Raw genomic sequence first — 26,380 nt, 5'->3', positions numbered from 1 at the left:
CTATGCTGGGTAAATTTAATGGAAGATGTGACATTCATTCTTCTAAATACTGAAGTGGGTATTGCATGAAAGACTCCTTGGTTTTTATTTTTATGTCAGTAACTCACTGATCAGGAAGGATGGTTATACCACCAGACTGGACATGCCTAGGCATCACCTCTGATAAAGATGGCAGAGTTTGTCATTGAAACGTTGGGTAAAATTGATAACCTGCACCCAGCTGGCAGTCCGAGAAGAGGTTATTCATCATATACACCAGGAAAGCAATAGATCCTTCCTGTCATGCACCCTCTTCAACTGCCCTACTCACACTTTGCTGAATTATGTCTACAAGGAAATATAGAAATATAATCTGTATTACTACCATCAGCAAAGCAAAGATTCCAGTTACAGCTCACTTGGTATTAAAAGGTAATGATGAAAGATACCCATTGTGTCTAGCTACGTGACTTATTTTATTAATTAGAGTATTTCCAGCATCAAGGTAAGAGGTTGATTGTCAGATGTAATAATTAGATGCTGTTGTTTCAACATTCAATTTTAAAATTAATTACAGTAAGGAAAATAGCATCTGTCTCTCAGCTTTTTAGCACTTCCTAAAGTTTCAAGAAAGCAGCACAAGGATATGATCGTTTTGTACCCATGCTTTGTTTACCAAAGCATTCAATCACTGTTTAAAAGAACAGTCATTGTATATTGTAAATCTACAGAATTTTATTATTTTGCCATCTAGCCTTTCTTCAAGACACATTAAAACAAATTAGAAAAAAATATATACTGATGCCTTTTGGCAATTTCTTCACAACAGAGTCAGAATCAGGTATAATATCACTGGCATACGTTGTGAAATTTGTTAACTTAGTGGCATTGCTTTCAATACATGATAATTTAGAAATAAATAAATAAGTTGATTACAGTATATTAAATAGTTAATTTAAAAATTGTGTAAAAACAGAAATAATAAAAGTGAGGTAGTGTTCCTGGGTTCAATGTCCATTTAGAAATCGGATGGCAGAGGGCAGGAAATTGTTCCTGAGTCACTGAATCTGTACCACCATCCTGATAGCAACAATGAGAAGAAGACGCATCCTGACTGATGGAGGTCCTTTCTACGGCACCGCTCCTTGAAGATGTCTTGGATACTACGGAGGCTAGTACCCAAGATGGAGCTGACTAATTTTACAACTTCCTGTAGCTTCTTTCAACCCTGTGTGCTAGTCACCCCAATCCCCACCCCCAATACCAGACAGGAATGCAGCCTGTCAGAATGTTCTCTATGGTACATCTGTAAAAGTTTTTGAGTTTTTTAGGTGACAAACCAAATCTTCTCAAACTCCTAATGAAATACAGCCTCTATTTTGCCTTCTTTATTGTTGTATTGATACGTTAGGATCAGGTCAGATCCTCAGAGATCTTGACACACAGAATCTCTCCACTTCTGAGCCTTCTATGAGGATTAGTTTGTGTTCCCTCATCTTACCCTTTCTGAAGCTCACAATCAGCTCCTTGGTCTTACTGAAGTTCAGTGCAAGATTGTTGCTGCAACATCACTCAACTAGCTGGTCTATCTCACTCATGTACGCCCTCTCATCTCCATCTGAGATTCTGCCAACAATGGTTGTATCATCAGCAAATTTATAGCTGGCATTTGAGCTATGCCTAGCCTCACAGTCATGGGTATAGAGAGAAGAGAACACACCCCTGAGTGTTGATCATTAGCAAGGAGGAGATATTATTACCAATCCACCCAGATTATGTTCTTCTGGTTATAGAAGTTGAGGATCCAATTGCAGAGGGAGGTACAGAGGCCCATTTCTGTAGCTTATTGATCAGGACTGTAGGAATGATGGTGTTAAAAGCTGAGCTATAGTCAATGAACAGCACTCTGACATAAATGTTCGTATTATCCAGGTGATCTAAAGACCACGTGAAGAGCCATTGAGATTGCGGCTACCACAGACCTATTGTGGTGATAGGCAAATTGCAGTGGTTCCAGTTCCTTGCTAAGGCAGGAATTAGTTCTGGCCATGACCAACATCGTCTATTTATTTTGCTCCAGAGTTGCTGTCTGTTCTGCTGAGTTCCTTCAACATCTGTGTCTGTTGAACTGTAGAGTTTTAGACATACCTCTAAGCAAAACCTTAATGGTACAGTGGATTTCAGTTACTTAGGCGATCGGTTAATCAGGACAGCCACTTATTTGGGACAACTTTTAAAGAACAAAAACTAATCAAGAAAATGGCCTGCATTCCCTTCATTTATTTGGCACACTATGCAACTTAATAGGGCAGAGAACTATTGCTGAACAGGTTCGAACCAGCGTCAGTCATGTGTACTAGTGCGGCCATCATGCTTAGAACAAGCACTATTTGAATAATGTCGTTTGGGTGTGTTTGTGTTCAAAAAGCTGTGATTTTTATTACTGATAATTGATGAGAAATAAGATGATTCCGAACTATTTCGTTCACTTAAGTTTCAACCATTCAGGCTTAGAAACAGATGGGAGTGAAAGTGAAATGGTTTCATTACTTCATCAAATTAGAAACTACGAAGAATATAAAGGTATCAACAACCATCTTGAATGTTACAATGAAAATGAAGATTTAAGGGATACAATCATCAACAGCATTGAATGAAGGTAGTTCCTTATCTGCACCAGGTATCTGTACTGATTTTGTTCCATTACATACACTGGATGAATCTGTCTGTTGATAACTATTAATAACTAATACACAGTTTTATAGTACTGTTCTAATTTGTTCTGTATTTCACTTAAATAGATACAGTACCGGGAAACAGTTTTAGGCACATATATATATATATAGCTAGGGTGCCTAAGACTTTTGCACAGTACTGTATTTGTCAACATGAAGTGGACAGCGAGTTTGTTAATCTCCGATTTAGTGGGATTTAAGGATGTTGGGAATGATGAGGATGGAGTGCCATGGGAGGGGCAGGTTGTGCCGAAGGGGTGCCAGGGGCATGGGGGGTGCAGGTGCAGACACAACCAGCCCAGAGACACCAGGAAAAGTAATTTCATTCCTAAAAATTGGTTTATTGATAATTACAGAATGTCTCTCTGGTGCTTCCCACTCTCAGTCCACAATAGCGACCCATATCAGAACCAGGTTTATCATCACTCATGTCATGAAATTGGTTTTGTTTTTGCTGTAGTAGTGCAGTGCAATACATAGACTTAGTACAATGCTATGCAAAGGTCTTAGGCATGCTAGATCTATATATATACTCTATGTGCCTGTGACTTGAGCACAGTACTGTAAGTCATTGCTCAGTTTGTCGTTTTATACCTTTTTATTTATTTCCATGAAACTTCAGCTACTTGGATCAGTTGCTTAATTGGGCCAACATGTACTGGTCCCAATGTGTCCCATTAAACCGGAATCAACTGTATTTACAAACTTAAAGATAAATTACATCGCAAAAGTCAGCATTTTCATTGGTAGGCTGTGGAAAAACTAAATGCACCTTTTTGAAATTCTTTGTATGTCAGAAGTATCAGTTTCTAATGAAACAAAATTAATTCTGTTTTTTCTGAGTGATTTGCAAGAACTTTGACTGGTTGATTAGAATAAAGCATTTGTAGTGGATTCCAGTTCCTAATAGTTATCAATGGAGGAATTTATCCAGAGAATGCAATGAACAAAATCAGCACAGCTACCTGATGCAGATTGCTTTCATACAATGCTATCAATGATTGTATTCTCCAAATCTCAGTTTCATTGTAACATTCAAGATGGTTGTTGATACCTTCAAATTCTTTGTAGTTCCTAACTTGTTGAAGTAGTGAAACCATTTCACTTTCACTCCCATCTGTTTCTGGCATCTCCAAGCCTGAATTCTTGAAACTAAAGTGAGCAAAACTGTTCGGAATAGTTTTAATGCTTATTTCTTGCCAACTATCAGTGACAAAAATCATTACTTTTTGAACACAAATACATGTGAATAATGCTACTTAAAAGATGTTCACTCTAAGCATGGTGTAGCATGCAACAGCCACACAAGCGAGTGCAACTGATGCTAGTTAGAACTTGTTCGCAACAGTCTCCTGCCCCAGCCTTGTGTTTCTAATAAACAAAGGTAATCCTGCCAATTTTCTCAATTAGCTTTTGTTCTTTAAGGATTATCACAAATAAATGGCTGCCCTCATTAACTGATGGGTCAGTTAACCAGAATCCTCATTGTATAAATGTAGAGATAACTACTTAAATGGCAAACAGCATGCAGAAAGTGTGTCCATATGTAAGTTTTGTTTTAACATATCCATTGTCAACAAACAGTTTGAATCATCCTACAACCATCAGGCTCCTGAACCAGCTTGGATAACTTCACTCACCACAACTCTGAAATGATTCCATAACCTACAGACTCAAGATTAATGACTCTACAATTCATGTTTTCAGTATTTTTCAAATCACAAACAAGAGAAAATCTGCAGATGCTAAAAATCCAAGCAACAAACACAAAATGCTGGGGGAACTCATCAGCTCAGGCCCCCTTCCTTCTCAGTCCAGATGAAGGCTCTCGTTCCAAAACAGCAACTGGTTATACCTTTTCATAGATAATGCCTGACTTGCTTTGGATTTCCAGCATCTGCAGACTTTTTCATGTTTATTATAAAACCTAGTCTTTTATTTATCATACAATTCCAACTCCATTTCAACTTTTGATTAATTTTTGAGAAATAATTGAAAGCCTGTTTTATTCCTGACAGGAAATCCAGCACTAAGTATGACATCAACTTGTGAGTAATGAGGCATTAAAATATAAAGTACATCAACGTTTCAAATGATAATGAGAATTCTCTTGTGAATATATCAGAACAATGTGCAGATTTAAATAGTAAGGGATGTAGGATGGTCTTAACTGGAGCACCTTGGATGCATTTTCTTCCTTTATATATCTACTCACAATTGTCTTCATATATCATTTACTTATTGAGATACAACACAGAAAAGGCCCTTCCAGCCCCTCACACTGCACCACCCAGCAATTCCCCGATTTAATCCTGGCCTAATCACGGAGCAATTTTCAGTGACTAATTTACTTACTAACCGGTAAGCCTTTGGACTGTGGGAGGAAACCAGAGCACTCAGAGGAAACCTACAAACTCCTTACAGGCAGCGGAGGGAATTGAACCTGGGTCGCTGATACTGTAACCACTATGTGCTAACCACTATGCTACCGTGCTGCCCCAAGACAGACAAATTATTTTTTCAAGTCAGCCATTAAATGTTTGCAATATGACTTAAAGTCAGCTTTTCTGATGCTCCCACCCAATCCTTGCCTCTGCACAATGTCTCCCATTGTAGTGACAGGTGACAGAGGCAATTGAATAAAATACTTCTGCTGTCTCTTATCGAACATAGAACATACACTTCTACAGCACATTACAGGTCCTTCGGCCCACAATGTGTGTGTCGACCATGTAACCTACTCTAGAAACTGCCTAGAATTTCCCTACTGCAAAGCCCTCTGTTTTTCTAAGCTCCATGTACCTATCTAAGAGACTCTTAAAAGACTCTATTGTATCTACCTCCACTACCATCACTGAAAGTGCATTCCACGCACCTACCACTCTGTGTGAAAAACCTACCCCTGACACCCCCCTTGTACCTACTTCTAAGCACCTTAAAACTATGCCCCCTCATGTTAGCCATTTCAGCCCTGGGAAAAAGCCTCTGGCTATCACACGATCAATGCCTCTGATCATCTTATACACCTCTATCAAGTTGCCTCTCGATGTACAAATAGATTAGGCATAAATGTCCTGAATAGTGGATAACGTTAAGGGGCTGGGTGGCCTGATTATGCTGTGGCATCATTCAGACATGTGTATGATATTTACAAAATCCATCTGCTTAGGTTAGAGTAAATCTGCAGATTACCATTTTCCAGTGATCATTAACTATTAGACAGAAAATTAAACATGCTTGCAAACTGTGCTTCAAGAAATAGTAAACCTTTCGGGGGTGGAGCTGGTAAAACTAGGGGAAATATTGGAGCGGGAATATTCATGGAAATATTAACATTATACAAAGAGTTTTTCACACTGAAACAAACTGCATCGCTTCTAACAAGGTCATAGAAATGAAAATTCATATTCAACAAATCTTGTTCTCCATGCCAAATCATTCTGGGACATGGTCACATATGCCATTGCCAAAGGTTACAGCACACAATCGGCATATGGTACAAGAATGCAATTGTTGGCAGGTTACAATCCTTTGGCGCAAAATCAAAGCCATGCCCAAGCATGTTTTCAGTTGTGTTCTTCACAACATGGGTCACTAGATAATAGTCGGGAGCAGGAACCCTAGTTAATTGTCACTCTGTACAGGAAATTAGCTAGCGAACCCAAAAGCATAGCGTTCACAGGCCTAATTAAAGCACAGGCAATGACGACTGTGAAATCCATCTCGAAAGCTTATAAACAAATATACACAGAAGGTGCGAGCATTGGTAAAACAAAGAAAGCAAATCTCATGAATGTTGCTGATTACTTGCAACAACAGTAATTTCTTGTCGTCTTGTTATGAGAAGTTAGGTTGGTTTTAATTCACGAGCACTAGTTTTAACTTTCACAATAGCTGTGAGCATGGTTTAATCACAGAAGACATGCAGTACATCACAGGAGCCAACTTGCATTTTCCATCATTATTATAGCACACACAGCAGAATATGTCAGATTCCAATCTTTAAAAGGCAGAACTTTTCCTTAATACATTTAAATCAACCCTGCATTCTGCAAGTAGCAACCTGAATAAAATTTAACTGCTGCTGGGAGTTTATCCCAAGGCTTGAGAAACACAGCAGTGAAATGCAGCAGCGTCTGCAATATCCAAAAGGCAAGTATTCTTTATGTCAATCATTGTGGCCAGGTGGAGCAGAATGGCTCTCAACAACACCTCAGCGAATTGTTCAGCAATTCTTTTTGGCCCAACCTGAGCTGTTAAACAGCACATCTCACCTTCAGCCTAGACTACAGAATGCCCCATGATCAAAGCTGGATCCCAGTCTGCCATTGCTCATCATGACAAACCCCAACATACAGCCTGCTATAATGGCAAAATTCATTTAACCTGAAAAGATCTACATATCAAGCTACTCAGAAAACTCAGATCCCAAGATATAGAAAAGCAAAGGTGGAAGTCACTTAGCCACTGTCCTTGTGCTTGTTCCATGAAAGAACCACCCAATCAGTTGTACCCACCAGTGATCTGTACTTTATTTCATTTTCCACTATACATGTTTTCCTTTTAAAGCCTTATATTGAATCTGCTACTACCACCCTTTCTGATAGTGGATTCTCAGTCATAACACACTGCGTTATAAAGGAATTTTATCACCTCTTTGTTCTTTTGCCAATTATCTCAATCCTACAGCTCACAGTTACTGACCTTCTGGAAGTGGAAACAGTTTTCTATATTTAGCTTATTGAAACCCATCATAGTTTCAACACTTTCAGTTTTAAGTGCTCCACTTAGTCTTCCATCTCCTCTGGTGTTACCATATAAATGAAATCCCTCATGTAAGTAAATGTCTGCACCTTAATTAGGATACAACAGGTCAATTAAGTGGCAAATTCTGCCTAATTTCAAAGATTAACATAATAACTGGAAACCAACTAAGCAAGTCAGTTGATAAATGGGTATTACATTCTGCAGCAAAAGCCGACATGGATAATATATCTGGTATTCCAATGCAGTAATAGTTCACAAATCCATAAGTCTAATTTACATAGTTTTGTAGCTCGTCTCACAAGCCCTGTACAACTGCATGATTTATGTTTACACTGTTCAATCATTGTGGTGACTTGCACAATCAGTACTCTTAAGAGTTTAACATAATCAAACCTAAAACAATTGTTGCGTTGTTGACTCTACGCTTTTGATTGCAGAATTTCCTTAATTAACTGAATGTAAATGCATCATCCGCCTTATATAACTCTACAGCATTAGTGCAGGCTCACAGATTGCTCATCTACAATGCTACAGTGCTCTATGGATTTGTTGCTATTGGGAAGGGATTAAAAGCAGCTAATAACTTACACCAATTACCACCATCATACATTGAAATGCCAGTCTTGATACAAAAAAAATCAAAGCACTGTGCTATTGCCTCAAACTCTGGCAAATATTTTGACCTGAATTGGATAAAGCAAGAAACCCCAAATAGAGTAATTAATTTAGGATTTTACTTTTCATTCCAGATGTCCAACTTTAATAAACAAGATTAGGTACTGACTGCATTAACATTAGAACAGTGCAATATAATGATTGGCCTCACTAATTCTGTAAACGTTTTCTCCCACTTCCAACTTCTTCCATCTGTCCACCTATGCTTACTCCACAGTCTTTCCCAGTTAAATGACCTCCCACATAAAAAAAGCAAAGCACTACAGATCATGAAAATCTGCAATAAGTTAGAAACAAGCCAGACATATTCTGCATGTCAAGCCGTACCTGAGAGAATAGCAAAGTTTACTGCCTTGAGCTGGCTGATAAATGCCGAGTGATGATTAAGAACTGCCATCGTTCACCCACTTTACCACCAGGAAGAAGGTGACATCAATACCCGTGTACCCAAATTCTGAATTTATTTCCAGATTCCAGTCATCAACTCTCACAGGCACCATGAACTTACTGGAATCTCCTAGTATTTAAACTATTGAATCTTGCACCTGTTATGGATCCACAGTCATTAAATAATACAGCACAGTCAAACCCATCAGCCCGACATATCTATGCCCCTCAAGATATCCATCCCACCTTGTCTTATCTGCTTTCCTGTCCAGCTATCTGTACCAAACTTGTTCATCTGAATGGAGATTTTACAGTAACCAGAAAGAAAAGTGAAAATATGATAAGAAAGGTGAAAATAATATATCAGCATTTGCAGTAACATTTCCATTTATTTATAAGTATTTTAATCAAATACTTAAATTTATTCTTTTTTTATTTGCTAATTTCAGTTTTGATTGGTTTTGGGTCCTTTTAACTGCCAGAGACGTTCAAAAAGTTGTCAACAAAGCTTGACAGATTTGATAGCTAGCCAAACTGGGAGTGTGGCTCTACCATCTGTCAAAGGTTTGCTCAGTCCTTTCATAGGCAGAGCTTGTTCTAATCCAACCACATGACCCAATTACATCATGCAAGGTCCTTGTGCTACACAGTGCTTCACCAATTATGAGCTAGTGGCTTTGATCCAGCAAATTATTCTTCACAGATATTCAGAAGGTAACTGCAGGACAATTGCATATCTCACTGGTGAGCGCTGTTGCCAAGATGCACTCAGCAAAATCCAGGTCAATGTTTCAGCTCAGTGTTCTTAAATCAACACTCCAACATCAGATTCACCTTGAACAAGAGATGTCCACCTCCTATAGAACTGTCCATCTGACCTTCCCCAATGGGGAATATCTTTATTTTTAATTCCAAGGCTTTGTTGTTCCAGTTAGCAGGAAAAGCACTCATTCATGCAAATTTAATTGTATTGACTAAAATGTTAAGTGTGTCTCCTGTTATTAAGAAGCTTTGCATCCATATCATTAATAAAGAAATGCCCAGTAATTACCCAAAAACAAATGAACAGGGAAATTGTTGATTTAGGAAACTGAAACTGAGGTTAACCATATAACAATTACAACACGGAAACAGGCCATCTCGGCCCTTCTAGTCCGGGCCGAACGCTTACTCTCACCTAGTCCCACCGACCTGCACTTAGCCCATAACCCTCCATTCCTTTCCTGTCCATATACCTATCCAATTTTTTTTAAAATGACAAAAATGAACCTGCCTCTACCACTTCTACTGGAAGCTCGTTCCACACAACTACCACTCTCTGAGTAAAGAAGTTCCCCCTCGGGTTACCCCTAAACTTTTGCCCCTTAACTCTCAACTCATGTCCTCTTGTTTGAATCTCCCCTACTCTCAATGGAAAAAGCCTATCCACATCAACTCTATCTATCCCCCTCATAATTTTAAATACCTCTATCAAGTCGCCCCTCAACCTTCTACGCTCCAAAGAATAAAGACCTAACTTGTTCAACTTTTCTCTGTAACTTAGGTGCTGAAACTCAGGTAACATTCTAGTAAATCTCCTCTGTACTCTCTCTATTTTGTTAACATCTTTCCTATAATTCAGTGACCAGAACTGTAATTCAATTCAAGAGTGACTCATAAAAGAAAAATAATTTGAGGCCACTATGAACAATAAGCCCTTGCCTATTTGAATTAGTGGAGATCACACAGAAAATTCATGTTCAGACCTCAATGCCCTAACTGTAGCAGCATTCTAACATTAGAGTCAAAGTGGCATAGAGTTATATAGAACAGAAAGAGGACCTTTAACCCAGCTAGTCCTACTTACCTGAATTTCACCCAAATCCCCCTAAACCTTTCCTTTCTATACCGGTCCAAAAGTCATTTAAAATTGTAATTTTACCTCTCTCTACCACTTCTAGCAGCTCATTCCAATTAAATAACTCACTCTGCATAAAAAAACTTTCCTCTCATGTCCTCTTAAAATCTTCCTTTCTCACCTGAAATCTATGCCATTCAGTTTTAAGTTCCCAAACCCTGGGAAAAAGACATGATAATCCATCCCATTCAGAGTGTAATAAACTTCTGAAAGGTAATCCCTCAATTTGATTCACTCCAGGAATAACAGTTCCAGTCTATCTTATCTCCCTCATAACAAGTGCTCCAGCCCTAGCAACATTCTTGTGAATCTTTTTCTGTACCCTCTCTAGCTTAATTACATCCTTCCTATAACACAGCAAACACAGTATTTCAGGTCTGGTCTCATAACTCTTGTATTTAATCAAGCCTTTGCTCTGACAAATGTGTCTCAATGTCTGGAGTACCCCGCGCCATCTCCCTCATTCCAGCCTCCCAATCTGGCTAGTAATCATGGGGACCGGGGTGCAGTGCACTCATTTGTCAGAAGTATTTGTCTCTACAGCAGTCAGTAATGTCACAGAGAAGAGAAAGTACCTGAGGCAGGAGAAAACTTGAGAACTGAGGTTCTCCAAGAATGACAACAGAATTGTCTTAGATATGCACGTCCATTTCTATCACATTCTTCTGGACAATTCAGAAAGTTTTGAAACTCTTAAAACTGTATGGTCACTTGGCCATATTCATATCATGACAGCGCAAGAGCTGAATATAGTATTGAGTATTACAGTAATGGCAATTGAAGGCAAAAGTATCCTATATTCTGTTTTAATTCTCAGTTCAATTCTTTGAAGGAAAGTATTTTTATCTGTTATATTACCCAGTTTATTTTGAAATACGCTTAAAAGCATTGACAGAAAGTAAAAAAAAAACTATACTTGTTGCTAATCTAAAGTAAAAACAAAAAACAGTGGAAATATTCTGCTGGTCTGCCCACATCTGCGGGACGAGAAATGCAACTACTGTTTCAGGTTCAAAACCCTTAATCAGAACTGGGAAGAATTGTGACTGGTTTATTAACATTAACTTGAATTTCATCAAAATAACATAAAGTTGATGTATGGTATGCTGACTATTGCAAAACAAAGAAGCTGACCTTTGTAGTAGTTTGCAGAATCTTATAACATGTTCTGTGTTACCAACTGTAAATCAATGTGGAAATTAAATAAAGTTTCATTATACACAGTGCAATTGTATTTCTTAGCTTGTGCATTCATTTTATAAATTGCAAAGTGACATACACTCAACCCCATGACTTCACTTTCCATGATCCCCTGTGGTTCTTCCTATAGATACAGTTTTATTTTACTGCCGATTACTGTGCCTCATCACAGATTATCCCAAACCACTTAACCTTCTGCTGTGAAATGACTTCCTTCTAATCTCGACATCTGCAGCAAGGGATTAATTGACATTTAAATAGCTTCAAAACTATGAAACAGAACAGCATCAGCATCTGAGCAGGTAGCAGTGAGTGTGACTATCTGCGGGGTTCATCACAGCTGTCATGAGTCACATTTCTTGGGTATCTCAAAGGGAAAACAGACAGAAGGAGAAGGTTGAGGGGAGAGAGGAAATGATTGAGAAATGGCCACGTACAGTTTATAAACCCGAGACAGTTACAGGCAAAGAACGGGGTGGAATATAAGAAGACAAACTGCATCTGAAAATACATACACCTCCAAATGAATTCATGCTGTCACTGACCTCTAGCTGAACAACTGCCCTTCCTGTCCTCCAGTGAAAATTAGGATCTGAAGGCAGTGCTATAGATCTCTATCAGCTCCTGCTTCATCAGATTGTGCATCACCTCATCTTGAAAGAACAAGCAAAGTGTCTCCATGACTTTCTGAGTGACATTATTAGAGCTGAGAAGCCAAAGGTTTGCAAATGCTAAGGCTGTGCATCTAAAGCTGTTAGTAAGTCAGATGAGAATCAGATGGGGAAAATGGATTTTATGTAAGAGTGCTGCTGAAAAGATGCTGTTAATACTTGTGTCATAGGGCCCTGGGAATTGGTTAAGTTTTGATTTAGAAACTTACTGTACAATAACAGGCCTAACCGGTTAAACGAGCCCACGTTGCCCAATTACACCCATTTGACATTAACCAAAATGTCAATGGCATGTGGGAGGAAACCCACATGGTCACAGGGAGAACATACAAATTCCTCACAGACAGCAGCAAAAATTGAACCTGTGTCAATGGCATTGTAATAGCATTACGCAAGACACTACACTACAGTACCTCCCCATATTAAGTGGTTTCGTTAAAAGGATAAGCATTAGAAGGTGTATTCACTGACTAAGAACATTATGTAAGACCTCCAAACTTCTTGTGGTCTCTCAGCCTCCCCTTTGTGGACTCACCTTTGTTATCTTTGCCAACTTCGTACACCTCTCTACAACTCCGGCACCAAGATCAGCAGCGTAACACATAAAAACTTCAACCCTGCTTGCCCCCTTTTGCCATTCTTCTAGTTTAATCAGCTCAGAATCACTCCCTACATGACTGCTAACCACAGTGTACATCTTTAATGAGGTACCAGGGAGATTTAAGATGCATAACATAGTTTTAATCAGATCCATAAGCTCATTATTCTATGCCCCTGCTGATGCTTCCAGGCAGTCAACATCAGGGTTAATAAATCAACCAGAAACCCTGGATGAACCAAGAGATTCAAAATATATTAAGAGTTAGATTGGTGGCATTCTGGAATGGCAACCCAGGAAAGTACAAGCGGTCCAGATATGATCTCTGCAAAGCCATTTCACATGCAGAATAGCAATTTCAAACAAAGGCAACACTCAAAAATGCTGGAACTTAGCAGGTCAAGTAGCATCAATGGAAATGAACAAACAGTCAATGTTTTGGGATGAGATCCTTCTTCAGGATTGGAAAGGAAGGTTACAAGATGCCAAAATAATAAGGTGAGGTTAGGGGAAGGAGGACAGCTAGGGGGTGATAGGTGAAACCAGGTGGATAGGAAAGGTAAAGTGCTGGAGAGGAAAGAACCTGATAAGAGAGCAGGCTGTATCATAGGAAAAAGGGAAGAAGGAGTGGACCCAGGAGAGGTGATAGAAAGGTGAGAAGAGGTAAGAGGCCAGATTGGGGAATAGTAGAAGAGAGGAAGGAAAGTGAAATTGTATTCTACCAGAAGGAGAAATCAATACAAATGCTATCAGGTTGGAGGCTAACCAGATGGAATATAAGGTGTTGCTCCTCCATCCTGAGGGTGGCCTCATCATGGGAATGGGAATGAGAATTGGAATTAAAATGTTTGGCTACCGGGAAGTTCTGCTTGTGGTGAATGGAGCAGAGGTGCTAGACAAAGCAGTTCCCCAATTTACAACGGGTCTCACCAATGTAGAGGAGGCTGTATCGGGAGTCCAGGACACAACACCAGCAGATTTGCAGGTGAAGTGTTGCCTTACCCGAAAGGACTGTTTGGAACCCTGAATGGAGGTGAGAGAGGAAATGAGTGGGCAGGTGTAGCATTTTGACCACTTGCAATGATACGTGCCTGGAGGGAGATTAGCAGGGAGAGACGAATGAACAAGGGAATCATGGACGGAGTAATCCCAATAAAAAGCAGAAAGAAGGAGTGAGGTAAATATATGGGTAGTGGTGGAATCCCTTTGGAGAAGGAGGAAGTTGAGGAGAATGATGAGTTAGATGTAAAGGTAAGAACAAGAGGAACCCTACCACTGTTAAGGTGGCGGGAAGATGGCATGAGCAGGGATGATCAGGAAATAGAGGAGATGCTGGTGAGGGCTGTGCCAATGGTGGACTAAACTTGAATCACAGAAGGATGTTCTGTGAAAGGTTAAAATGTCATCACCTTCTACAAAGCAAAGACAAGCAATATAATTGACAACAAGGTTTTACTCCCAGATAAGTTCAATGGCTTTTATGCTCACTTTGACCAACAGAACAAGGAGGGTCCTTCACAAATCCCCACAGCCCATGATCTCAGTGTCTGAGGCTGACATGAGAGCATTCTTCAGGAGAGTAAATCCATAGAAAGTACCTGGCCCAGATGGTGTACCTGGCCAAGTTTTGAAGACTTGTGCTAATCAACTGGCTGGAATGTTTATGGATATCATCAACCTCTCGCTTTGGCAGGCTGAGACACACACCCGCTTCAAGCAGACTTCAATTATTTCAGTGCCCAGAAAGAACATGGTAACTATATGATAGGTTAGTAGTCAGAGGGGGTGGTGCGCCTCTGGGTATAAGAAATAACATTAAATCATTGGAAAGAGATGACATACAATTGGAAGGTGTAGAGTCTCTACGGGCTGAGTTAAGAATTGGCAAGGGTAAAAGGACCCTAATGCAGTTGCATACAAGCCTCCAAACAGCAGCCGGGATGTGGATTACAAATTACAGCAGGGGATAGAAAAGGCATGTCTGAAAGACAATGTCATGATAATTGTTGGGGATTTTAACATGAAAGTGGATTGGGAAAACCAGGTCAGTACTGGACCACAAGAGAAAGAATTTGTAGAATGTCTAAGGGATGGCTTTTTAGAACAGCTTGTTGTTGAACCCACTAGTGGATCAGCTGTGCTGGATTGGGTATTGTGCAATGATCCAGAGGTGATAAGAGAGCTTAAGGTTAAGAAACCTTTAGGGAACAGTGATCACAGTATGATCGAGTTCACATTGAAATTTGAGAGGGAAAAAATAAAATCCAATGTGTCAGTACTTCAGTGGAATAAAGGAAATTACAATGGCTTGAAGAGGGGCACTGGTCGAAGATGACTGGAAAGGGAAATTTGTAGGAAAGACAGCAGAGCAGCAATGACTGAAGTTTCTGCAAAAAATGAGGGAAGTGCAAGAGATATATTTCATATAAGAAGAGATTTTCAAAGGGAAGAACACTACCGTGGCTGACAAGTGAAGTCAGAGCCAAAGTAAAAGCAGAAGAGAGGGCATACAGGAAGCCAGAGCTAGTGGGAAGATAAAGGATTGGGGAGCTTTTACAAACTTGCAGAAAGAAACTAAGAAGGTCATTCAGAAGGAAAAGATGAATTATGAGAGGAAGTTGGCAACTAATATCAAAGAAGATACTAAAAGTTTTTTTTAAGTATATATAGGGTAAAAGAGAGTCGAGGGTAGATACAGGACCAATACAAAATGATGCTGATGCAGAGATACCAGAGGAATTGAATGTGTATTTTGCACCATTCTTCACAGTGGAAGATATCTGCAGTATACCGTACATTCAAAAGTGCCAGGGAAATGAAGATTGTGCAGTGAAAATTACAACTGTGAAGGTGCTCAGGAAGTTTAATGGTCTGAGGGTGGATAAATCTCCTGGACCTGATGGAATACACCTTTGGGTTCTATAGGAATTAGCTGGAGAGATTGTGGAGGCATTAATGATGATCTTTCAAGAATAGATAGATTAGGGCATTATACTGGATGACCAGAAAATTGTAAATGTTACTCCGCTATTTAAGAAGGGTGGGAGGCAGCAGAAAGGAAACCATAGACCTGTTAGCCTGGCATCAGTGGTTGGGAAGTTGTTGTAATCGATTGTTAGGGATGAGATTACAGAGTACCCAGAGGAACATGACAAGGTAGGCCAAAGCCAGCATGTTTTCCTGAAAGTAAAATCCTGCCTGATAAACCTGCTACAATTCTTTGAGGAAATTACAAGCAGGGTAGACAAAGGAGATCCAGTAGACATGGTGTACTTGGATTTTCAGAAGGCCTTTGACAAGGTGCCGCACATGAGGCTGCTTAGCAAGTTAAGAGCCCATGGAATTACAAGGGAGTTACTAGCATGTGTGGAGCATTGGCTGATCAGCAGAAAACAAAGAGTGGGAATAAAGGGATCCTATTCTAGCTGGTTGCCAGTTACCAGTGGAATTCCACAGGGGTCGGTGTTGGAACTGCTGCTTTTTATGATGTATGTCAATAATTTAGACTATGGGATTAATGGATTTGTGGCTAAATTTGCCAATGATCCAACGATAGGTGGAGTTGCGGGTAGTGTTGAGGAAACAGAGAGCCTGCAGACTTAGATAGTTTAGGGCAATGGGCAAAGAAGTGGGAAATGAAATACAATGTTGAAAAGTGTATGGTCATGCACTTTTGTGGAATAAATAAATGGGCAGATTATTACTTAGATGGAGAAAGAATTCAAAATGCAGAGATGCAAATGGACTTGGGAGTCCTTGTGCAAGATACCCTAAAGGTTAACCTCCAGGTTGAGTTGGTTATGAAGAGGGCAAATGTAATGTTTGCATTCATTTCTAGAGGTATAGAATATAAGAGCAGGGATGTGATGTTGAGGCTCTATAAGGCATTCGTGAGACTATACTTGGAGTATTGTGTGCAGTTTTGGGCTACTTATTTTAGAAAGGATATACTGACATTGGAGAGGGTTCATAGAAGAGTTGCGAGAATGATTCCAGGAATAAAATGTTTACCGTATGAGGAACGTCTGGCAGCTCTTGGGCTGTATTCCCTGGAGTTCAGAGAATGAGGGGGGATCTCATAGAAACATTCAAATGTTAAAAGGCCTGAACAGATTAGATACGGCAAAGTTATTTCCCATGGTAGGAGATTCTAGGACAAGAGGGCGTGACTTCAGGATTGAAGAATGTTCTTTTAGAACTGAGATGCTGAGAAATTACTTTAGTCAGAGGGTGATAAATCTGTGGAATTTGCTGCCACGAGCAGCTGTGGAGGCCAAGTAATTGGGTGTATTTAAGGCAGAGATAGATAGGTTCTTGATTAGCCAGGTCATTAAAGGGTATGCGGTGAAAACAAGGGAGTGGGGATGACTGGAGGAATTGGATCAGCCCATGATTGAATGGCGGAGAAAACTTGATGGGCCAAATGGCCTACTTCTGCTCCTGTATCTTATGGTTTTATGGTCTTATTGTCCAGTAACACTTAATTGACAGGATGGTCATAAAGCATATCAACTCGTCCCTTAAGTATGACCTGGATCCACTCCAATTTGCCGACCATTACAACAAGTTAAAAACAGATGCCATTTTATTGGCTCCTCACTCAGCTCCGGAGCACCTGAACGATAAATGTGCATACATCAGGATGCTCTTCATTGACTACAGCTCAGCATTCAACACTACCCTCCCCTCAAAAAAGATCACTAAGCTCCAAGACCTTAATACCTCCCTGTGCAACTAATCCTCGATTTCCTCAGAGGCAAATCCCCATCAGTACAGATTGGCAACAACACTTCCTCTACACTCCCCATCAGCACTGGTGCAGATCAAGACCCCTTGCTTTACTCACTTCATACCTATGACTGTGTGACTCAGTATAGCTCCAATGCCATATTTAAATTTGCTAACAACACCACAGTCAATGGCTGAATCAAACATGGTGACAAAGCAGTGTATAGGAGGGAGACTGGAAATCTGGCTGAGAGGTGTCACAACAGCAACCTCTCTCTCAACGTCAGCAAAACTGAAGAGCTGATTATCAACTACAGGAGGAAGAAGCTGGAGGTCCATGAGATAGTCCTCATTAGGGGATTACTGGTAGAGAGGGTCATTAACTTTAAATTCCTTGATGTTGCCATATCATCTAAGTGCCACCATAAAGAAAGTACAAAAGCACCTCTACTTTCTGAGAAGATTGTGTCGATTTGACATGATATCAAAAATATCGAACAACTTCTATAAGTGCACCTAGGAGAGTATCTTAATTTGTTGCATCAAGGTTTTGTATGGAAACACCAATGCCCAGAAATGGAAAATATTACAGAAAGTGATGGACGTAGCCTAGTCCATCACAGGGAAAGCCCTCTCCACCAGTGAGTACATTTACATGGAGTGTTACCACAAGAAAGCAGCATCTATCATCAAGGATCCCCACCACCCAGCCCATGCTTTCTTCTTGCATTGGGTAGGAAGTACAGAAGCCTTAGGTCCCACACCACCAGGTTAAGGAACAGTTATTAACCTGCGACCATCAGGCTCCTGAACCAACGTGATTCACCACAACTGATCTGATTCTGAGACCTACAGACTCACTTTCAAAAGATTCCTTACAAGTCATGTTCTCAGTATTAATTTTATATTTGCACAATTTATCTTCTTTTGCACATTGGTTCTCTGTGAATCTTTGTCTATGTATAGTTTTCTATAAATTCTCTTGTATTTCTTAATTTTCCTGAAAGTGCTTGCAAAAATGAATCTCAAGGCAGTGTACGGTAATTTTGATAATAAATTTACTTTGAACTTTGAACCCTGTCTGGAAAAGGAATCCTTCAAATGAACAGGCATTATTAAGTTAACATGATCTCTCTCTCTAAACAATTGTTTGATAATTGTTAATCAGACATGGTGATTTCCATGTTCCATTTTGACAGCTATTGGAATTCAACATCCTTAAATTTCTAAAAGAAACTGATTTCAAAACACAAGAAGAACATCCCTCAACAGTACCACAGCATTTCTCACTTCCTTTTGAACAGTTTAACATAATTTCTGAAAGACAGAAAGTATGACAACACAAGATCCTCTGTGTATGTCACTGGTGCATTGACCTAGCTTATGTGTCCAAATTTTGGATAAGGCTTGAAATACAGCCAAATATTGCAGAAGCTGATTGTTTAATTGTTGCAACATCAGGCCAAATAAATCACAAAAGGAACTGTAGTGAAGATTACAATTAGCAAGCAGGTTGACTTGAGCATAGTGTCTTGATTGCCCACCTCATAAATGCAGCACCATTCACTGAAATCAGTCATTTGAGCTAAAGCAAAGCACTTCTGCATTTCTTTTTTTGGTAGTCAGATTGAAGTGATAGTTATCGCAATCCTTCAAAGGTTTGCACCTCACAGCACAGTCTAAGCACTATGTTGTTCCCGATGGATTAATTGATTTACGCAGTGCCAGTAACAATATCATTACGTCAGTGATCTAACATTGCTACAGTGAAACATCAGAGATGCCAGTGCACTATTCCCATCAGATTCAGAACAGCAGGTGAAATGTTGCATGTGCCATAAATTCACAACAGAAAACAGAATGATGACATTTATTTTAAAGTTCTTCATCAAAGTAATACAATCTGGCCTCAGAGGAACTTATGCAGACTATCAAAATTTTACTCATATTCAATTTTATCCTAAGTAGAATACCAAGTATTTCTAAATGATATTGCAAAGCACATTCTAATTTCACAGCAGAAGGTTCTTAGACAACCACTTATGGTTATGCATGCTTATTTTGGTCAGCTGTCACCAGTAACATTCGTATTGAGTTCCATCCCATCCCACATGAGCATCTTCTGACATCCTTCTTGGCATGTCAAAGAGAAGTGTTTCTGGCTCTGGTCATATTGATGTAATTTAAATGTATAGCTAATAATTAGTAAAGCACACTAACTTCCTGACTTTCCTATCCACCGTCTCACTATCCCCACTCTACAACCTCCCTTTCCAATTCTCTCTCATTTCCTACCATCCCCACTGAAAAGCAATGAGCTGTGACCCAAGTAAAGTTCCACAGCTAACAGCAGCTCTAAACTGACCATTAATAATAGTGAACCTAATTTTTTTTAAATCGTTGAGTTACAGCTGAACTTAATTTTGATCCGACCCAGATTTTTTTGTAAAGGAGTCACTGACTGACAAGCCAAAGTGAGAATCAAAATGGATTTTACCTCCCTCCTCAATGTGAGTCCCCAGAGCACTTACAGGCCATCCAGTGAGTCTGCTGTCATTCATTAAAAATCATGGATAATTTTCTGCCTCAGTGCCAGTTTTCAATGCTTTCTACATATCTTGATCCCTCGATTCCTCAATGTCCAGAAAACTATCCATCTGTTTCATAATGAACACAAAATCTCAGCTTCCACAGACATCTAGAGTACAGAATTCTGAAGGTTCACAAGCCTCAGATTTCCCTTAATATCTGTCCTAAGTGGTCAATTCCTTATTCTGAAAATGGGCCTAGACTTCTAAACCTGAGAAAGCACCCTCCTTGTATCTTGAATGCAAATTCTTCAAAAAATGGAATAATTCAACATGATCTCTTGTCCTTCTTTTAGACTCTAGAGCAGTCCAGCTAATAGTAATGGTGATCTTCGCTACATTTTTTTTTCAATGGCAAGTATGTCCTTTCATAGGTAAGGATATTAAATTTACAGTCAATGTGCCATGTGTAGTCTTAACAAGGCCCTATAGAACTGTAATAAGAATTCCTTTATCCTCTAAATAAAAATTCTTATGGCATACCATTTGCACTCCCAATAATTTGTTGTGCCTGCATGTTGGTTTTCAGCAAGTTCAGAAACAGCCTAGTTCCTTTGAATAACAACACCTCTCACCACTTCGTAAGTACTCTGCTTTTATGTATTGTGCACCAAATTGGATGTACTCGGGCTTTCCCATATTTTATCTGCAACATTCTCAGTCACTCACTTAGAAACTTGAAAAAATGATATGTAGTTGTACACCACTTCATTAATCTGTCCAATTGTCCATAATATCAGATGTAGCTCTGTAATAATACTTGGTTCCAAGTCAGGGAGTGTGGGCTCAAACTCTACTCCCACAAAAAAAGCACAAAATCTAGTCTAATATGCTGAACAAGTACTGAGGAAATACTGCATTATTTGATGTCCTGTAAAACAAATCCTACTGCATTTAGTGAAAAAGTGGAAGTGCTTCCAGGAGTCTTTGTCAGTGATCAACAATATCAACAAAATAAATGTTCTGATCTTTGATGTCATTGCTGTTTGTAGATGCATGCTGTATGTAAATTGCTTGATGTATTTTCGACATTACAATGATGACCACAATTTAAAAAATGCTCAATTGCTGAAAAATTGCAATGGAATCATTAAAGGTACTGAATAAATCCAAGTGTTTCTTTCCCTAATTACATTGAAATTGCTTGATATAAATCAGAATACAGTTTAAAAAATATTCTTTATAAATTGTGGATTCACTATTTATGAACATGATAGCTAGGTGAAATATTCATGTTCAGCTCACTTTATTCATTTTTCTAAAATATATTCATTTCATATATTCACATTATGTTGAAATCAAACAAATTAACTCAAATTAATTAAATCCTGATTAAGGATTTCAGCTTGAAATGTTGACTGCTTATTCCTCTCCATAGATGCTACCTGACGCACTGAGCCCATTCAGAATGCTGTCCGTGTTGCAAATAATAATTTCTATCAAATCAATATTGTTTTCTAAGGTTTATACCAAAGTATCATTTGGACCACTGTGGCCAATGTCTTTCATAGTCGACTGTCAGAATTCCAAAATGATTGGCGTAGGAATTTTCTTAAATCCACTGAAACTGTATAATGTAATCTGCAGTTAAAATTCTCAACAGTTTTGGACCCCATATCTCGGAAGAATGTGTTGTCATTGGAGAGAATCCAGAAGAGGTTCACGAGGATGATTCCAAGAATGTAGGGATTAACATATGAGGAGTGTTTGGTAGCTTTGGGCCTGTACACACTGGAATTTAGAAGAAAGCAGGGGAATCTCATTGAAATCTACTGAATGTTGAAAGGACTAGGTAGCCCGGATGTGGAAAGGATGCTTCCTATAGTGGGGATATCCAGAACTAGAGGGCAGAGCCTCAAAACTGAGGGGCAACTTTTAGAAAAGAGGTAAGGAGAATTATTTTTAGCCAGAGAGTAGTGAATCTGTGGAATACTCTGCCATAGACTGTGGTGGAGGCCAAATCCATACGTATATTTAAGGCAGAAGTTGAATGTTTCCTTATTGGTCAGAGCACCAAAGGATATGGTGATAAGGCAGGTGTATCGGGTTGAGTGGGATCTGGGATCAGCAATGATAGAATTGCAGAGAAGACTCAATGGACTGAATGGCCTAATTCCGCTTTTTTGTCTTATGGGCTATAATTATATAACTTGCTGTTCCAAATCGAGTTTCAACTGGTAGATGTAATTTGAGGTAATACAGTATTGTTCATTAAAAAGGTTAAATTATCTACTAATTTAAATTAAGCAACAGAATAGCAATGCAATCTAGAATTTCCCAAAATAATAAAGTTATCAGAATATCTGAATTAATAGCAGCTGGCATAATAGAAAACTTAGGTGAACCATTCACTCTTGCTGTCTTGCTAAGCAGCAGTGCTCATGGTGGGACTAAATTAAGGTACTGAATAGTGTTGCATAAAAGAAACATATTGTATAACATTGAATGTCTATTGGCTCAACTCCAATTTTTCCAACAAAATGATCAAAATCAATGCACGAATTAAAACATGTAATACCAAGGCTTGAACTGAGTAGGGTTGCTGAACTTATAGTTCGTAAGTCAATCTTGATACAGATTGGTATTCTGATCCGAACGCCCTGAGTGGCATAAAAAAAGAAAAAGGTACTTTTCTTGTTATCCATACGCAGAATTGTATTTGCTGATATGTAATTTCAAAGACACAGTGTTGTTTGTGGAAACATCCTGAAGGCAACATTGAGTGTAGCCATATGATAAAACACTGGATGTGCAAATGCCAAGTGTTCTATCTGTTGCAAAGGATATGTCTAACCTTTTTGATACGGAATGCTCCACTCAATTGGATCATTTGTAGAAGTTTATTCAGAAGACTACCTTTGACCACAAGTCAATCAGTGATCTCCACAGAATATCCTAGTCTTTGCAGTTAAGAACAACTGTGGTGTGCACATGCAAACATACACATTCTCAGAGATGCAAAGTAGAACATAAACTATTAACGGTAGGTTATCACCTTGACCAGAACAGTGACATAGCAGGTAGTGCTTCTGCTGTGTAGCTCCAGTGCCCTGTGTTCAATCATGACCATGAGCTCCTCTGAATGGAGTTTGTATGTTCTCCCTGCAATAGCATGGGTTTCTTCCATGTGCCCAAGTTCCCTACCTCATCCCACAGATCTTCACGTCACTTAGTGGCTACTCTGAATTGTCCCTATAGATGGAAGTGGATGGCTGAAGAAGTTTGTGGTGATGGGTGGAATAAATTAAATTGCTGGGAAAATGGGACAGGTGGGAATATTCTGGGAAATAGCACAGATTCTCCAGTGCAGGGTTGTGTCCAGGACAATGTGCTGAGAGATATGGAGGTTTGGTCCAGACATACCCTGAAGCTCCATGGAAAAGGCTGTCACCTCAATATACAAAGACCTCTCAGCTGATTCCTTCCTGAAATATATGTGGAAGTAAAACTGACTTCTTACTACAATTCCTCAAAGTAAATGAAATAATATGGTTTGTACAATGAATGTGACAAATTAATGTATGGATTTATATTTTGAAATTTTTAATAAATAAAGTATATGTTGGGTGGAGAAGGCTGCTAGACTGTTCAACTTCAAACTTATATCAGAAAATCTAATATATATAATGTGTACATGCAAACATACACATATACACAGATGTGTAAGTATACTAATACATAGATCCTACACTGATCATTGTAACACCTAAACATGCCTATATAAATACCCATATTTATTTATCTATATACATGTGTGCTATTATGTTTACATGTAGAAATATATGATTTTGTGGATATGCATGTATACAGGACCAGATATGTGGCCAAATATATGAAGATGAGGTCTTACATCACCAAGGCATAGAAGATTACCATCCAGGTGCTGGTGTATAGATAGGTATTTCATTGTCCTCATGGGCATAATGGACTAAAAAGGCTGGTTTCTATGCTGTATGACTCTACAGCACAAGCATACACTGGTAGGTGATGCAGAAAGTTATGCACACATACATACATGTCCATATTTGGATATATGCAAATATATATACAAAATACATGAATGCATAGATATACATGTATATATGCACTATATACACACAAATTCAAATGTATTACATAAACAAAATTAACATCCACATCATAGTTTTATTATGCGTGCACACGAATAGAATTCGAGGTTAAGTTTGAGCAATCATGGCCCAATGAATTCGGAGTGATGTAGCTACGATCAAAAGGGACACCGTTATGTATTAAAGGCCCAATCTGATTCACAGTACGTGGACTGAATAATATCAATGGCATAACGATGCCATGAATATACTGACTATATGTGGAACCCTCATCTTTCCGTAAATCTCAAAAGAAAAAGAAATGAAAGATAATGAATCACCCTCTAACTGACCCCTATTAATTATTTGTATACAATATAAAGCTTTAACTGGTTGTATTTACAGTTTAATTCGTCTTTCACCCAGATTTTTCTTAAAACAATATGCAACCTATAAAGCCAGACACGTTCATTTCAGAACTTTCCAAAAAAAAAACCCAGATCTGACCGCAATGAAACATGACTTTAACAAAACTGCGTCGATGACTTGTTTCACATTCGCCACCCCCTTCGGGTTCTGATGTTTTTGCGCCTGTCACCGTTCCGATGAACCGCAGAGACGCGCACTAAAGAGGGTTAAACGCAGAAGACAAGCTGCATTATAGTATCGTGCTAGCACCTTCGCTCGGTGCTCAGTGCGTTGACACCGTAGCCACCCCGTCGCTCCTAGTGTAACACTTCAATCCGCAGCGTAAAAATCATCGCCACCGGCTGAGTCGCTCTCACATCGGATGCGTTTACTCCAGCACCCAGCGCAAAATGAATGGATCGATTTCACTGAAATATGTATTCGAAAAATATGAGGCAATATAGCCAACACGTTTCACAAAGTGAAAAGTGCATTCATTGATCTTTACGATCCCACGTTGCGTTAACATGTAATAGACATTTTTCTTTAAACACGTGGCAAGTATTAGACATTCACATGTATACACACAAGCACCTTGTTATATATATATCTGTCTACTAATATATTCAGTTATACATACATACACATATTGAACATATACATAACAATCACTATCTCCTACCTGTTTTCCGAGATCTGCAGATTCTCCCCTTCCAGACGGAAGATCGTCCTTCTTGATTTTTTTCTCTTGTTATTTGATTAATTCCCCTGTTCCCATGTTTGCCCAATTATAAATGGATTGTTGGAATTTATTACATGCCTGTCCCCTCCAGAAGACTCGTTGTGTTCCTTACAGCTAGGATCTCTCGCTCTCTCTCTCTCTCTCTCGCTCTCTCTCTCTCTCCTGGTACAGAACTGTTGTGAAGGAAATTTCTTCTGGGCTGCTGACGTCACGTCAGTCACAGCAACAACTAAAACCCAGCAACGAAAAGTAATGAGAAAGTGAAGAGACGCGCGGCCAACTGCATTAGAACCCGGAGTTCCAGTCGTCTGTTTCTGCTGACCGTTTGCAAATGGAGTGGGTGGCCAAGCGCATGTGGTCTCTGAGCAACAGCTCACAACACCATCGCTGGCCAAAATATTACAAGTGGCGAAGCTCAATGCAAGAGGAAGAGATTAAAACCGAAAGGCTGACTCTTCCACAGGTCCTCATTGAGATGAGCAAAGGTTGCCAGAGTGAGCAAACTTTTAACAGAGCGCCGATCTACTGGGTGGAGGAACTGGGCAGGTCAGGCAGTATCCGTGGGAGGAGTGGAGCTGTCAATGTTTCAGGTCACTACCCAGTGGGAGGACTGAGATCCTCACTCTCTCCTCCCACCGGTGCTGCTTAACACGCTGAGTTCCTCCAGCAAAGTGAAGACACATGAGATTGCAGTTGCTGGAATCTGAAGCAACTGACAAAACACTGGAGGAAGTCAGCTGGTGGAGCAGCATCTCCAGGAGGAGAAAGGGAGATTCTCGTCATTCCATCTTTTAGGTCTTGAACTGCAATATCGGCTGTCCATTTTCCTTCTATACATGCTGTCTGGTCTGCTGAGTTCCCCCAGTGTTTTGTTTGGAGATTCCTCCAGTAGACTGTTGCTCCAGATTCTAGCATCTACAGTTTGTGTCATCCTTTCAGCAGAGATGTTGCTAACA

The 26,380-nt window shown here is 39.4% G+C and overlaps 1 protein-coding gene across 1 annotated transcript in view; it reads right to left on the bottom strand.

Annotated features, from left to right (window-relative positions):
* Nucleotides 1-25,897, bottom strand: part of fam135b (family with sequence similarity 135 member B) — a 361,633-nt gene extending 335,736 nt beyond the window's left edge. Inside the window, exon 1 of the mRNA XM_073048301.1 lies at nucleotides 25,365-25,897. The gene's annotated coding sequence lies outside the window, so the exon portion shown is untranslated. The remainder of the gene's footprint in view (nucleotides 1-25,364) is intronic.
* Between the last annotated feature and the right edge of the window lie 483 nt (nucleotides 25,898-26,380).

Source organism: Hemitrygon akajei, chromosome 1 (genome assembly GCF_048418815.1).
Source record: "Hemitrygon akajei chromosome 1, sHemAka1.3, whole genome shotgun sequence".
In the NCBI taxonomy this organism is placed as follows: domain Eukaryota; kingdom Metazoa; phylum Chordata; class Chondrichthyes; order Myliobatiformes; family Dasyatidae; genus Hemitrygon; species Hemitrygon akajei.
Note: the sequence above shows the minus strand (reverse complement) of the source record. Positions and strands in the feature narration are given on the sequence as shown.